At 38.1% G+C, this 15,021-nt stretch overlaps 1 pseudogene; it reads right to left on the bottom strand.

The window, feature by feature from the left end:
* Positions 1–11,621, bottom strand: part of LOC118244262 (cytosolic phospholipase A2 epsilon-like) — a 42,573-nt pseudogene extending 30,952 nt beyond the window's left edge.
* Between the last annotated feature and the right edge of the window lie 3,400 nt (positions 11,622–15,021).

Here is a 15,021-nt window from a genome sequence, read left to right as displayed (position 1 = left end):
GCCTGACTGCTACCCTCCATAAGGAGAATTTAACTATATACAAAGTTATTATCAGCAGATTCTGGATTGAGTACCTCCAGTAAGAGAGAAAGATATAAATAGAATAAAGCATACATTAAAAAGTGACTTTGAGACAGTCAAAATTACAAGATAACAGTGATTTATTTGACCAAGTAAAGCATCAATAGAAATACAATTTTTGGCATTACAGTGAGGTAGATTTGGGAATAAGGAGGTATTAGCTTACAGTTCTAATAGCAAGGGCTGGTGGAGGTTATAAATAGACCAAACTAACTACAAGGAGAATTGTAAAATTTCAGAAAGATATTCCTCCAAATAATACTGTAGGCTCAGTATGTATCAAAGTCAAGCAAAAGGTGACCACTTCATGGAGGCTTGAGGGTAGTCGCTGATATTCACAAGGAGTAATTTAGATAATTTCTGAAGACAAACAGATCAGTAATTCTTAATAAAGTCACTTCAAAAAACAACAGGGAACAAAAGAAAAAAGCTGTTGTGAAAGCTAATGACCAGAAGTTTGAAAAGATTATCTGAAGAGAAAATGGAGGAGTGGTGGTGGAAGATGATGAAATAATTAGGTGTCATCTATTAACTGATAAACATTAATTAAAACAACAGGGAGAAACTCTCAAGTGAAATGAGAGAAAGCACATTTACTGCTGCTACTGTGATAGAAGTCAAAGACTGCTTAAAAGGTCAAAGTATAAGAAATCTGTGAGACAGGACAGTATATCAGCTGAAGTGTGTAAAGCATTGGACCATGAGGAATTCATCATGAAAAAATTGTTTAATCTAACAGTGTTTCCATATCTAGAAAGATAAAAGACATGAAGGTCATAAAAGGGATTTGCAAAAAATTACAGAAATAGTCAAGCTATGAAGTTATCCCCTGAAATGGCAAAAATGATTTTTTGAAAAAAAAGTGCTGGGTAATTTGATGACATATTAAAAATTAACCAGTGCCTAAAATAACCATAAAGTTTTGCCCATGAGCTCAAGCTTATAACCAGCAATCTTGACTTCAGAAGGTAATAAAGTTGAAGGTTCAGTAAGTTGACTTGTTAAAATCCTGATAATTTTTGCTGTGATGTACAGAATCAGCACACCCAAAACACCAAGCGGGCCATGAAGTGCTGAAAAAACACATTCTCTTTATCAGGCTACTAGGAGTAGAAGATACACATGCACTTAGTTAGCTTCTGGTTGGGTTTATACCGAAACTAAATAGGAAATAAATAACTTGTCCTAAATAGGGTGCTCATATTTTATAGTGCTGTTTGTTTTAAAATAGGGAGTAAAAATCTCAGCATTATCAGAAATTGGGCTGAAACAGCTCCACACTATTCAACCAAACTTCTCCTTTTCCATCACTAGGAACATCTGTCTGAAGACAACATTCTTTTCACCTCTTGTTTTTAAAGAAACCTATTGAGTCATGGGGTTTGTCCATTTGTTTAAATACCTTTCTCAAAAATAGTTTTCAAGTTAGAGAAATATATAAAAGCTTCAGCAGACATATTTCAAGACAAAGAAATGAGTGAAAGGAAACACTAAAACATTTAGCATTGGTACTCTTAGCTTCCTTTAGCATAAACTTGTGGCATCAGCCCTTCAATTATCATTTTGAAACCCATGTTTTTATAGGCTGTCAGAGATGCATACAAATTACCATGACTATTTAAGAATAGAGTGATAGAAACAAATATAGATTGTATGAAAACATATCTACATCAAAAAGTCATATGCTCATTCCTGAGTGTCATGCACACATCACTGCAGTGGACTAGAAGAGAGGTTATGTGAAGAATCCTCCATAGGGACTTCATATTGTGCACATAATGAAGACAGACTGATAGAAGAGCTAGCATATGGGAGAATTATATTAGGAAGAAAACAAAACAGAACATACATCTATGAAGATGTATTAAGCATTTCCATGAAGAGTAAAATGCTGCAAAGATTAGATAGCATCAAAGATTGCGCAAGGCTTCAAACACCTCTTTTCATATGGAATCACAACAAGAATGTGGATGGGGATATTTGGTGTCATAAGAGGATTGCTCAGTCCAAGAGAAGGAAGAAAATTATGAATTTTTTCTGTCTTCCAGAAAGAGAGCTCTGAATGGGTGCTGCACAAGAGAAAAGCCAATGAGCTGTGTATGGAAACACTGCACAACAGGAGGTAGGTAGCCAGCGTCACAGAAAATCTCACTGTATCAGCTGAGAAATCTCAGTCCTGTGAAACAGCAAGACACAGGCTTTGTCAGTCAGCGCATACCCAGCATACAGTCATGCATATACAGCACAAGTAGGAGACTGGGAAAGAAAAAAAAAGATTCAAGGAATTAACAAGAAGAAACAGCTAGTAATGTGAACCTCAGAGAAGCAATCAAGTATCTTTGGTTGCTGCTGCTGATTATCATTTGTGTTACAATAAAAAAATTTAATTCAGGGAGTTGGTAATGTAATCAACTATTCATGAGTGATTTATCATCATAAATAGCCACTTTCAGCACAACTTCCTATATTAAGCCAGGGGCAATTCCTGATATGAAGGCTGAAGAGAATATTACCAAAATCTGAGTACCCATAATGCACAGACGGACAAATCCTCTTGCAGTTCCCGCTAATAAAAGATAAATCTCTGTACACTGAACCTTTGAACTCATGCCTGCAAAGACAGGGTGATAGGTAGACTCAGCAGCCTTCCTTAAAAACTCATTGATACCTCTGGAAAACTTTGTTTTTAAAAGGGGAAGGATAATGGGGTCCTGGTAATAATGCAGTGCATTTTTTCTCATTTTGTAGCAAACCATTAAGAGACATGCACCACTTTTTTTATGAGTATCACCTACATAAATCAAAGTGATCAAAGTTCTAGTTCTCTGGTTTATGATTTTGTGCCCTTGGAATACCTTGGTGAATTCTCCCTGCTCAGTGTTAATACTAGTACTCTTGAGTTGAGATTATGCTTACTGATTTCTTGCCTGCATTACTGTTTGTTTTCTGTGCATTTGCAGATGAGCTGACATCTAGTCTTTTTAACCTGATAATTTGTTGATCAATTTTTGCATTTTCAGAAACAGCAAATTATTCTGTAGAGGTCTGAGAAAGACAATGCACTAACAGATAATAGTGATAAATTTGCTAGATTTACTGTTATTATTGACTGGCTTACTCACAGCTATTTATGATCTTCTTTTAGCATGTTTCATCTTTCCTGTATTCATGACTAAGGTGCTAGAAGGCAAACTGTCAACTGAGGACTCCCAGAAACAGCTACAGACATGCTCTTGACACTCATTCATTTTAAAATCTGAAGGGGGTGGTGGGTGGGGTGTGTGTCACAAAGTTGATACATTTTCCAGATATTTTAGCAGTGGGGGATTTTTAACTTCGTGCTGTAAGTAGTGAACAGAGCTGGATTTTGTGCAGCAGCCCCTGGACATGTTTTCCTAAACCAGTCCAGTATCTATTCAACATATAACTGTGTGATAAAAAGTCCTCTCAAACTGAAGCAAATACTCAGGCAAATGTTGAGAATTAACATTAAAAAAACATGTTGTCCTTTATAATACCTCTCCATTAATGTTCATCCTCTTCTCATAGATGGTAAAACTTCAGATTACAAAAACCAAGAGAAAAGCCAAAAGCTGCCCAGGAAACCCAATGCCAGTAGAGGCAGAAACTGGCCAGCTCACACAAGCCTGTGTTTTTAATGCCAGTTTGCTGCCAAGCTTTATTACAGGGGATAGAAGACATGTTCAAGAGCCAGCAGTCCATAAAGAGTGACTGAGAACGTCTTTATTGTTAAACACTTGTAGGGAGCAAAAGAACTTCTGGAGGTCGACTCGATAAGGAAAAAGTATTGCAAGAACAATAAATTCAAGCAGTACAAAGGGTCACATAACCCCCATATGCAGGGGCCTGTGACTACAATTTTTTTTTTCCTGTTGCTTTACATATGTTCAAAAGTGTGCTGAAGTCTAACAACCTAATATACATATAACTACATCAGCAGTAAAGGAGGGCTGGATGCCTTTAGCTATGGGTATTTCAAAGCAAAAACACATCAGTATAAATATAGTAAATCATTACAGAAATGCAGCTAAGGTTGGGTCATTGCTCTCCTGAATAGCTGCTCTTCCTGCTTTAGTGCATTCCCTTTATGATCTTTAGCATACACACAGAGCCAATTCTGGACATCTCAATGCAATGTCAGTATTGGTTAAGCTACTTTGCCATTTACATCAAATTTCACACCCCAGTGGGAGTTAGACACCATTTCTATATTCTGTTTTTTCTTTTTTTTTTTTATTCCCCCCTCTGGAAACTGGCATTAATGATGAAAATCTGAAGGATTACTAACAGTTAAATTCTGACTTGCTGACACTGGCAACATTCTCCTTTCATGCAGCGCTAAAACTCCATTAAAGTCAATAAAGTATTAAAAGAAGGCCAAACTCAGTCCCATTTTAACAACAAATTGAGTACATTTTCCCTAAGGAATTTCTCTAAGGAATAAAACTATGTAAAAATACACTTTGTATAAATAGATAAAGGAATGGAATGTAAAAGCAACAGAATGCAGATGTTTCACCTAAAGAAAGTTTTCTTCCATGAAATGTTCCTATTTCTAAATAAGCATGTGAATCTGATAAGAACCAAATATCGAAAAAAAGATCCTGCCCTTCTCAAAAAAGGTTTTTTGTCCCATTACTAGTTTGTTGAAGTTAGTACCTTAGCACGAACGTCACTCTGTGCCATAGCCTGCATCATCCATCTTCTTTCTTCATTTTTCAATGGGTTTGATTTGCTGCTGGGATGCTGTTGAGAGGAGAAGGACAAAGGATCAAAAAGATAGTGAAAGTCTATATTTCCACATATTTAAACTCCTTAACATTGAATTACAATGTGGAATGGACGATATACCTGCCTCATCATTCACATCAGCAAGGTGGCAGACAGAAGGAACATGTCAGGAGAGTGGCAGCTATTTCTGCGCTACATCGAAAGGTTTTAACTCCAGATCCTCACAGCTGTAAATAACCAAGGAAGCACAATCTTGCTTTCTTGGAGATTATGTCCTACTGATAAGGAAGGACTTGAGCTGCCTGTATTCTGGGGACAAATCTGAATCAAATTCTCAGAGACTCCTGCCAGGTTTATTCTGTTTTCCACTTACCTGAGGAAAGGCAGATGTTGATGCCATTGAAATCACTGCTGCATTAAAAGCAGGTGCTGCAAATGACACCCGAATATTAGGTTCCACAGTTGCCAGAGTCTCCTGAAACATATTTACAGCCTTGAAGAGTGCCAGAAGTTGCTGAACAGGTGTTTTATTACCTTGAGTCAGAGCTCCACCCCTCCATGATTTCTGAAACACGAAAAATTTCCACCCACATTATTTGTCCTAGGAGTAAGTTTGTTGTAAGATGCAAACATTCATCTGCAGCTCTTGTGACTGAACTGAGTGTGCTGAGGCCAAAGGATTCTTACTTGGGGGCTTGCAGAAATGTACTAACAGCAAGAAGCTGATTGATGACCTCAATCTGTGAGAGGAAACCAGTGTTAATCTAAAGTGTTAATCTACAGTGTTAATCTAAAAATGATGACCATAACAGCCTAAGAGACAATTCTAACTAGAGTCTTCATGAAAAGACCCTGAGAAATGCTGTACATTAATGCCTCCACAGAGAGATGGAGGGAGAGAAGTCCAAAGGTAGCAGGACAACTTTTGTTTAAAAAATTCCAGGGGACTTTTTGATTGGCAATATAATTCACATAGTACCTTATTTAAGGACTTACAGAAATGATCATGAAACAGTGAGCTGTGGATAACTGTTACTAAGCTACTTACTAGGAAGAGGATGGAGACCTAGAGACAGATCTTCTGGAGTGACTTGCCCTCTCAACCCACTTGTATTCAGCACCGTTTGTGTTCCTTGTTCCTCACACATCTCCTTCCTCATTACACAGCTCTTTTACCTCTCTTTACCTGACAGAGGTTCCTCATTCCCTCTGGTAGGATGGAGAGGAGATAACCAGGAACAGATTTAGTCTGTGATCCTGTGATTTGGAACTGAGATGCAGTCCTGAAGAGACATACAGCTCTGGATGACAAAAAAAAAAAAAAAAAAACACCACAAAAACAAGAACAATTTATTAAGAGAAGACATACACTTAAGGGCAGTGTGGAAAGACACAGTCCTTCCTGAGGATGCACAGTGAGGGAGTAGAGGAAGATGGGAATAATCAGAGAAAATTCTTAATATTTTCATACATAAGGAATTTTCCTGAAGTAATATTTTTCCACTAAAAAGTACAGTTGCATCATGATTCTTATACTTGTATGTTTTAATAGCTTTCCACTTCAAAAGAAATGAAAGGGAGAAATTTGATAAGCAACATTTCTGTGATCCCTAAAACATAATGTATCACACTTCCATTTGAAATGCCTTACTTATTTCTGCGTTTTATACTTAATATAAAATGCATCTCAGAAAATTTAAATGAGACTTAAATATTTCACCTTAAAAAAACCTGAAATATTTCAGAAAATTAAATTTCATGTATTAGGAAAAGCTGGATGCTTCATTTTTCTTTTGTTCAGTCCATTTTTTTTCAGCTGTTTTTTCCTTATGCAAAGGAAATTCAGATTTCTGAGCAACCATATCCAAATCACCATCCAACTGGGCCTTACTAGCAGATTATTGGAGTTTAATGGACTGAACCTCTTCATTTTATGAACCTTTTCTGTAGTTAGGATCTGCATGTATTCAGCACACATTGAGGAAGCTCGGTGATTAAATTTTCTAATCCATTATGCAAGCATCATTAGGTACACATACATTTCTATTGAAAATCCACTCAAAAGATTAAAATTAGAGCTTATGAAACAACTTGAGATTAATAGGATGACAAAGCATGATGCCTCCTATTAGGCACCTGCATAAGTATGAAATCACAGCCACTCTGGCTGTAGTAATAAGTGTTGTACAAGAACCTGGGCTGACAGAAACTAGACACAAACCTAGTCACTTCCAGCAGTCTTGTTCCAGGCACTTCCTATATGCACGAAGGAATTCAGATGAAAAGCTGGTGTTGCAAGGAGAACAAGTAAGACAGTTTGATCATCTTACCTGCAGTATTACATAGTTGCAAAATTCGATTTCTTAGGTTTAATTTTATGCCTGCATTTTCTGATGTGTATATATTATTAAATGACTACTTTTTTTTTTTGATTACATGGTACAAGGGAATTTTTTTTCTATGAACTTATTTTCTCACCTTTATCATATTGAAACTTTTCGATGGAACAGGAACTGCTTAATTGAAACCGAAATTAGATAAACTACAACAATAAACAAAATAAAATAAACAAGTGCAGTTACAAGCCCTTGAGTAGAAGCTTTTCAAAGCAGTGATTAGAAGCCTCTCCTACTCCTTGGCTCATGCTTTGCTTCGTGTGAACACTTACACCCATCACCTCTCTAGATAGGAACAAAATGCCAAAATTTCCTGCCTTGTTTTCCCCCCTCTAAAAATGATCAGAGAAATTTAAGGGAAGGGCGAGTGTACACATAAAAGTATACAGTTTTTCAATTTGTTCTACAGTCTATCTGTATTCCTGATGGAAGTACACAGAACAGCCACCATATCAGGATGGAGCCACTGGAACATTAGCAACAGTTTCTGTAATTGTACCCAACAAAGATTATTACCTCCAGGTCTTGTTTCTGCAATGTGTGTAAGCTAATGGGTGAGGCTTTTGCTTGAAAGCTGGTTTTCATTTGTGTCAGATTGCACCTTTGTTTTTAAGGGAAAAGGAAACAAAGGGGATAAAAACCTCCAGAATCCCCTAGGAGCATGACTAAGGGTTGTTGTTGCCTAACAATTAACTTGTCTTTCGTGACTCAGGCCTTCCATATGTGAAATACCTCTTCTTTAAGTTCAAGTCAGATGCAGCCAAACGCACCTTCGACTCAAAGCTGATGCTGGTACTGAATTTCCTAAGTTTGTTCAAAGTTCAAACCCCCTTTTGCTATGAAGTACGATTCCTTTAGAAACAAGCATAACCTTTCCACAAAGCACACACTGAGGATAGGCTCTACCTTACCTAAATCTAGTCACCTAGAAGTTAAACTTCTGGTCTAAGCCTGTTGTCTGTGCTCCCTATGTACTGAAGAGAGGAAAAAAAAGCAAGTACCGCATCTCCAGGTAGTGACTAAGCCCATCTACATTATGTTCTTCTCTCTCCTTTGACTGGAAAAGCATCCAGGTCACCTAGCTTCTGAATAGCTAAAGATATGTGAGATGAATTCCAGCCTGAGCAATCAACATATTCTCTTCATTCACTCATTTCCAAAGCTATTGATGCTTAGAGAACCTGACATTGAGGAACTCCGACCGTGTTAACGCGTGATTCAGAGTCGCAAGGTGAAGCTGAAAAATACCCTTAGGCAAAAACTCTATCAGCTTGTAAATGAAAAATCCTCTTACAGGTTCATTAGAATAACAAGAAGTTTTATGATAACCAGGGTAGTGGAGAATGCTAAATGCAATGCTGCATGTACCACTAAGTTTTTTGTCTTGAGTACCAACTTCCCGCCATATTTCAGTCTGGGATGGCCTTAGGCCCTGTGATTATTTTTAAATTTTTTATCACCTTAAGGACTTCTGGATTTTTAAAATTGTTACATTTTAATAGTATTATTATTATTATTTAATCATTTTAAGATCATTTTAAGGGCACCTCAATATTTGTGGTAGCTCCAAGATCCCCTCCCCACCTCATTTCAGGAGCAGCTTTAATGTTAGCAGAGACCAGGCTGTGCAGCAGTAGGTAATGGCCAGGGGATATTGGGGGGGGGGGGAGGGGATTATGAAGTTTGTTTTTCTGGGGTATCCCAGGCTGCAATCTGAGGAAGCTTAACAGCTGCTCCATGAGCATCTGAGACGCATTTGGGGCAAACGGTGAATTACAAAGAGAAAAACAGAAAGGAGAGGAGTGTTACAACCTAGAACCCAAAGGTAATGCACTCACCACTTCTAGGGCATAGCCCCAGGGGTCAGATATTAGATTTAGCACAGCTCAAGGAGTCAGGCCACCCTTCAGTACCCCCACTCACAGCAGTTGCAGGGCCTGTCAGTCAGCTCACAAGCTCCTGGCAAGATGCAGAGCAGTCAATATTGATCTGCCTCAAGGTAGTTGTCATTTGAGGCTCTTTCCTGTTTTTTTCCTTTTTCCTAAGGAGTCTGATGGCATCTTAGACTACCATCAGCACAGTTTAAAGCTACTACCAATGACTGAGCTAGACCACTTATAATATTACTGCTCAAACACATGAATTGAATCAGAGTTAATTATTCAAAGATTATTAAACTCATAACTAAGAAAAAATAAAAAAAATCAGCTAGATCGTGTTTTATTTTGCCCTTTCTCAGTCATTCTCCCAATAACATGCTTCAGCATCTTTTCCATCCTTTCCAGCTCCTCTTTTTTGTCTCATCCCTATTTGCTCTTTCATGTCATACCATAACAATGTCACCAGCCCCTCTTGCTTCAGCACATCTTTCCCCCAAATTTCCTGGGCAACCTTTCTCAACACAATAGAAAAGGAGGATTCAGCTTCCCAAAAAAACTCTTCTGTTTTACTCCTGATACTTATCTTTACTAGGAACAGCCATCTTCTACTCCCCAGGGATACAGGAAAGTGCAGCTCCTGTGACTCAGTGATATGAAGATTCAAGCATATCAAAATTACTAATGCAATCTGAATAAAAGCAAAAATTTAAGTTCATATCAGAAACTAACAGATCATAGAAAGCTCTATGAAAGCAATGCCAAATAAGAACAAGAATCAGGCTCAAATATATTAGTGAATGTGCAATTCTGCCTGATCAACATCACTGCTGTTGGTGACAATGTACTTGTTATTTAATAAGATAAATTGGTCACCATAAGTACATATGTGTATATATATATACACACGATTCAAATATGACTACATTAAAAAAGAGAGTGAAATAGCTTGAGGAAATTCGGACAATAAGGTTAGATCACCAGAAAGAGGGATGTTTCAACCTACCAGCATTATCCAGCTTTTAAGAGAGCTCTATATATTCATTCTCAGGATGAATATTGGCTATAGATGTTTGTTGTATTACGTATACTGATTTTACTAGACTCAGAGAAAACTCATATTCACAAATATTTCAGGAAGAGTTTGAAAAGTATTGACATCCTGGAGAAACACTGGCATTAAAGCAGATTTGTAACATCCTTTAGTCTTCAAAAAAAATTTTTCCCCTTTCCTTATGGAAAACATTATCTATTTTCTGCTATAGCTGACTTGTGCAACACCCTTAATTACTGAACTAAAATATAAAGTTGTTAATCTTCCTTCTCATAAAGCATGCTCTAAGTAGGAGCATAGTTCTCACCAGTATCACCAAAGTCCCCCACCAAGCAGCAAAACGAGTTGTAACAGCTAACACAATTTATCCTGAAGTAAAAGATTTCTAACCATTTTCAGCTGTGGTAAGTTAATTGTGTCTTGGTATCCCAATACCAACCCAGCACCTCACCTGATGCCTTTGAGTCCTCCGCTTCTTGGCTAACATATCAGACATTATATGCTACTGTCAACATCAAATTTTCAGTGACTACTTCAGTTAGCTCCAGGAGACAAAGTACATTACAAGAACCTAGTCCATGCATAAAACTGTTGTTCCCCAGTCCATTTTCTGACTACAGAGAGAGAAAGGTGTTTTCCCGTGAGGACTCTAGTTTGAGAATCCCAGGCTGGATCAGGGGACCCCAATGCAGGTGAACGGTTTGCCCCTGGTTTTGGCAGTTTCTCAAAGCTTTCCCCATTGCTAAACGGAATTCCCTTTACTTCCTCAGTGTAAAGGCCAGCATGGCAGCTTTCTGACTACTTTGTGGTTTCAGCCCAGACTGACATAGGCAGAGTGTTTCACCACACAGCAGGAGACTGCTTTTCTCCACATGGCAATGGCTCAAGTTTTTGTATGATCAAATTCCTAACTTTTTTGTCATTTTTGTGTTATAGAAGAGGCTAGGACAGTGCCAGTGCACTGTGAGATCAAGGCCCACATCTGATGCAGTACTGCAAGGGAATAAATTCCATCCTAAAGAACTGAGACGGACAGAAACAACCAAGAGATTCTGCCCTTAAAGATTCATCCCCCTCCTCCTCCTCCAGCTGTCAGCCCCTGGGAGAAAGCACAAGCTATGGCAAAAGGAGTTCCCTGGGGAAAGCATACCCAGCCAAGGCAAGGGTGTCAAGCTCTGGGAACACTTTCTATCTCACCCACAGACTGAAGAGGAAGCAGATGCAAAGTGTTTGGTGACGCACTCACTTCATCTCACCTGAAACTCCCAGTGAGGCACTCACTTCATCCCACTGAAATTCCCTGTCCACTTTCTTGTGACAAAGGCACAAAAATTTTCCCATTTCCATGTTGACTTCAAGCCTTGTGACCCATTGTGTAATCTGAAGATGCGTGTAGAGCGCTGTTTCTTGTCCTATATACAGTGTGTTGTCACCAAGAGCATGGAGTACCAGCTTTTCCATGGCACCTGGTAGGTCATATAAGCAGTGTTTAACATGTCCACACTCTGGTGGGAGTCACACAGTCATTCCATCTACATTTTCATCTGAGATTGAGCTATCATCAGCGACTTGTGCCAGCTGTGCATGGGATGTGCTCTCAGTAACGCTACATGCCTGACACCACACAGCTGATAACAAAACAAAGCCTTTTCTCAGGGAGTCCTAAAAGACTCCACAGTTGGCTGGGGAGCCAAGTATGGGAGAATTCAGGGCAAGCAAGGAAAAGAGTCCAGCTATCATTCCACGTGCTCCCGCTGAACAAAATACAAACCTGTGCAGGAATCTAGTGTGGCAACTTACTTACTCACAAATGGGCTGATCAAAAAGATTAAACTATGTTAACAGCTCCATATGGAAAGACTTTAAAGAAACAATTGCAAAACATCTTAAGGAAGTGTTTCAGAAATGCGTAAGGAAAGAAACAGTCTCCAGGAGATCGAGATAGGCAACTATATAAGTACATCCTATTACATGCTGAGATAAATCACCATTGCAAAATGATATCGTGCTATAACCTAAGGACATCAAAGACAACCATGACTCTTAGGTCAAATCAAGAAAACACAAATTAAAGAAAGACAAATTTGAGGGGTCAGGCATTGCTGAATCTCCACTGTAATAAATGTAGGGGAGCCACATGCTAGTAAAGCATGTGGAAGTCTGTCTAAACAGCTATTACATGCAATTCTCACATGTTTTTGATATTTTGACCCTATATGGTGTAATTACTGAAATCTACTCAGAACATGTTGGAGAGATATGAGGTGAAAGGAAAACAAATTATTACTTATATATCCAAAAATACAGAATGATAACAAGGTCAGACATGCTGTTGATAAAAACCTTGTGTGATTGACAAAGAGGAATCCCTATTGCTTTGGAGGCTCAGCATTCCAGCTGCGTGCTGCAAACCAGTGGGAAGAATCAGGGTGGGCTAGCAGAATTGGATGTCTTGGGGGCACAACTATCTGCTCCTGCTGCAGTTGAGGAAATCTCAGCAGCTCTGATACGAGCTATCCTAATTTCACAATTTTGGCTGAAAGCCCAGCCTCTTTCAGAAGTGGTAAGAAAGCAGCAGCTGGGTGTCAAAGAGCAATGCACAACACATGGGGAATTCAAAGTAGATCATAAGTCATTAAGCATAGAAAAAACATGATTTGTATGGTTAACAATAATAAACATATTCGTAAATATAAAAGAAATGTATACACAGAAAAAGCAAAATCTCATCAGAGGTCCAGACTCATTACTTCATATAGATACCAAAATGATTACTAACTGCAGCTAAAGCAGGAATGCTAATAAAACACTTTTGTTCTATGTTGGGAAAAAAGAAACTTAACAAGTTCCATCAACAAATATGATGAACTGCTTTGTGACACATAGCCACTAAGTGACATATATTAAGACTAAACAGAGATCGTTCATACCAATTATTTCTAAAATTGTAGTCTAGGAAGATTCCTGACCGTCCACAGCTCCTCTGTTTTAAGTCTTGGGATACTGGAGAGCAGCAGAACACTGGAAGAAACTGAATGTTGTGCAAATTTTCAAAAGTAGCAAGAGGTGGTTATAGGGTGCTATTAGATTGGTTACCATGGTGCCAGTGGAATAGTGGGCATATCTGATCAAATGAAAATCAGTTATCATGTATTACCACTCTGGGTCCTCTTGGTATTCTTTAAAATACAGGCTGGCAGTTTTACATGCTGAATACATCATCATCCCTGAAATAGTGAACAGTGATGCTTATTTTCAATCAAGAGCTAGTTTCAAGTTACATATATTCTTCTCATTTAGTCTTCGTATGTTTTGTGTAACATGTTGATGTATGCTTTATATGAAATACAAGTTTCAGCATATGAAGGAATTATACACTGAAGACTGCGCTGTACTGCACAAGGCAGTGTTTTCCCCAAAAAAGGGTTGACGATGTATGAGTTAGCCTTAGGACAGTCATTAAGTAGTACTGTTTACTGTCTGGACAGGAGATGGTTCCACCCAGTCAGATTCCATACATGTGTGTGTATGTATGTATAAACACACCTGGGGAGATTTGCAGTAAAAATGATGTCTCAAACCCTTTCTATTAAGGCAGAAATAAGGGACCTATCTGGCTTGTATAAGAACTGAATATCAAGCCATGTGGTTTGGTAAACAGCTTAAAAAGTTCAGAGCTATGAAATAAAAGGAGAGAGAAGCTGTTGAGAGCTGATCTTAATAAAGGTAGACCTAACTGTGCATTTCTTTTTATTTTTGTAAATCTGTTTTGGAGTTGGACTAGATGATCCTCAGAGGTCCCTGCCAACCTCGGCCATTCTGTGATTTCTATTAAGCTTTGTGAAAGTCTAACTTTTATTTGAATAATGCACAGAAATTCGTCTTTAATTTCCTTATCTTAGGTGTGTACTGCATGTGATGCCAGCATACTGCCAAAACCAAAGTTAAAAGTTCCTATGAATGCATTGATTTTGCAAACTAGGGTACTGGATCTCTCCTTCAGTGACCAGCGTGCAATAAGACTGTAAAGGAAGGTGAAACAACTACAGGGTGTTCCACCAGTAAGGTGCATGAGCTAGTAAACTGGTGATGCAATGTGATTGCATGAAGAATAATAAATCTTTCAGGGATTATCATTAGCAGCTTTGCTAAGCCCTGAGCTACCTTCTAGAAGCTATTCAATGTAAAACTGTGGGTTTTTTTCATTTCTTTTTTTTTTTTTTTTTTAAGAAGAAGAAACTGATGTAGTTCTATGCTGTAACTCTATAGTTTATTGCACAAAGATTTTGTTATGCAAAGATTGAAAAAATTATGTATTACCAAGGTTAAGAGTTTGTTAGCTGATTTCATAATTAGTCCTCAGTGAGAAACATCACTGAAAAAAATTTGTTTGTTTGTTGGGCCTGAAGAATTTTTAAGAGTTTAACAGTCTCAAACTGTCTTCAACATATTCACAAGTGATTTGGAAATAAGCATGACATCCTGACTGGGCAAATTTGCAGTAGAACGAAGATTAATGGAGTGCTGAGTAATACTGAAGACAGAGCAATCAAACAGAAGAATCAGACCTTCTTGATAAACTGGCCTGATTAACCACAATTAATTCTGATGCACTGAAGTGTGAAGTTATGAGTACAGGAATGACAAATGTATGCTACAATTTACTCCCCCTTACAAAAGGGAAGACTGTAGTTTGGAAAACAGTAACTCACCAGTTTATAGAAGATAAACAACTCAGCAGAAGTCTCTAGTGGCAAATGAGGACAGCTGGATTCTGTATGTATAACCTGGGAAGTCATTTATATGTAAGAATATAAGAATAACAAGGTGCTGTTCATCTCATTTTATAGCATTTGTGGGA

The sequence above is a fragment of the Cygnus atratus genome, chromosome 5 (genome assembly GCF_013377495.2).
Source record: "Cygnus atratus isolate AKBS03 ecotype Queensland, Australia chromosome 5, CAtr_DNAZoo_HiC_assembly, whole genome shotgun sequence".
Taxonomy (NCBI): Eukaryota; Metazoa; Chordata; class Aves; order Anseriformes; family Anatidae; genus Cygnus; species Cygnus atratus.
The sequence above is the reverse complement of the archived record's forward strand: the minus strand, read 5'-3'. Positions and strand labels throughout refer to the sequence as shown.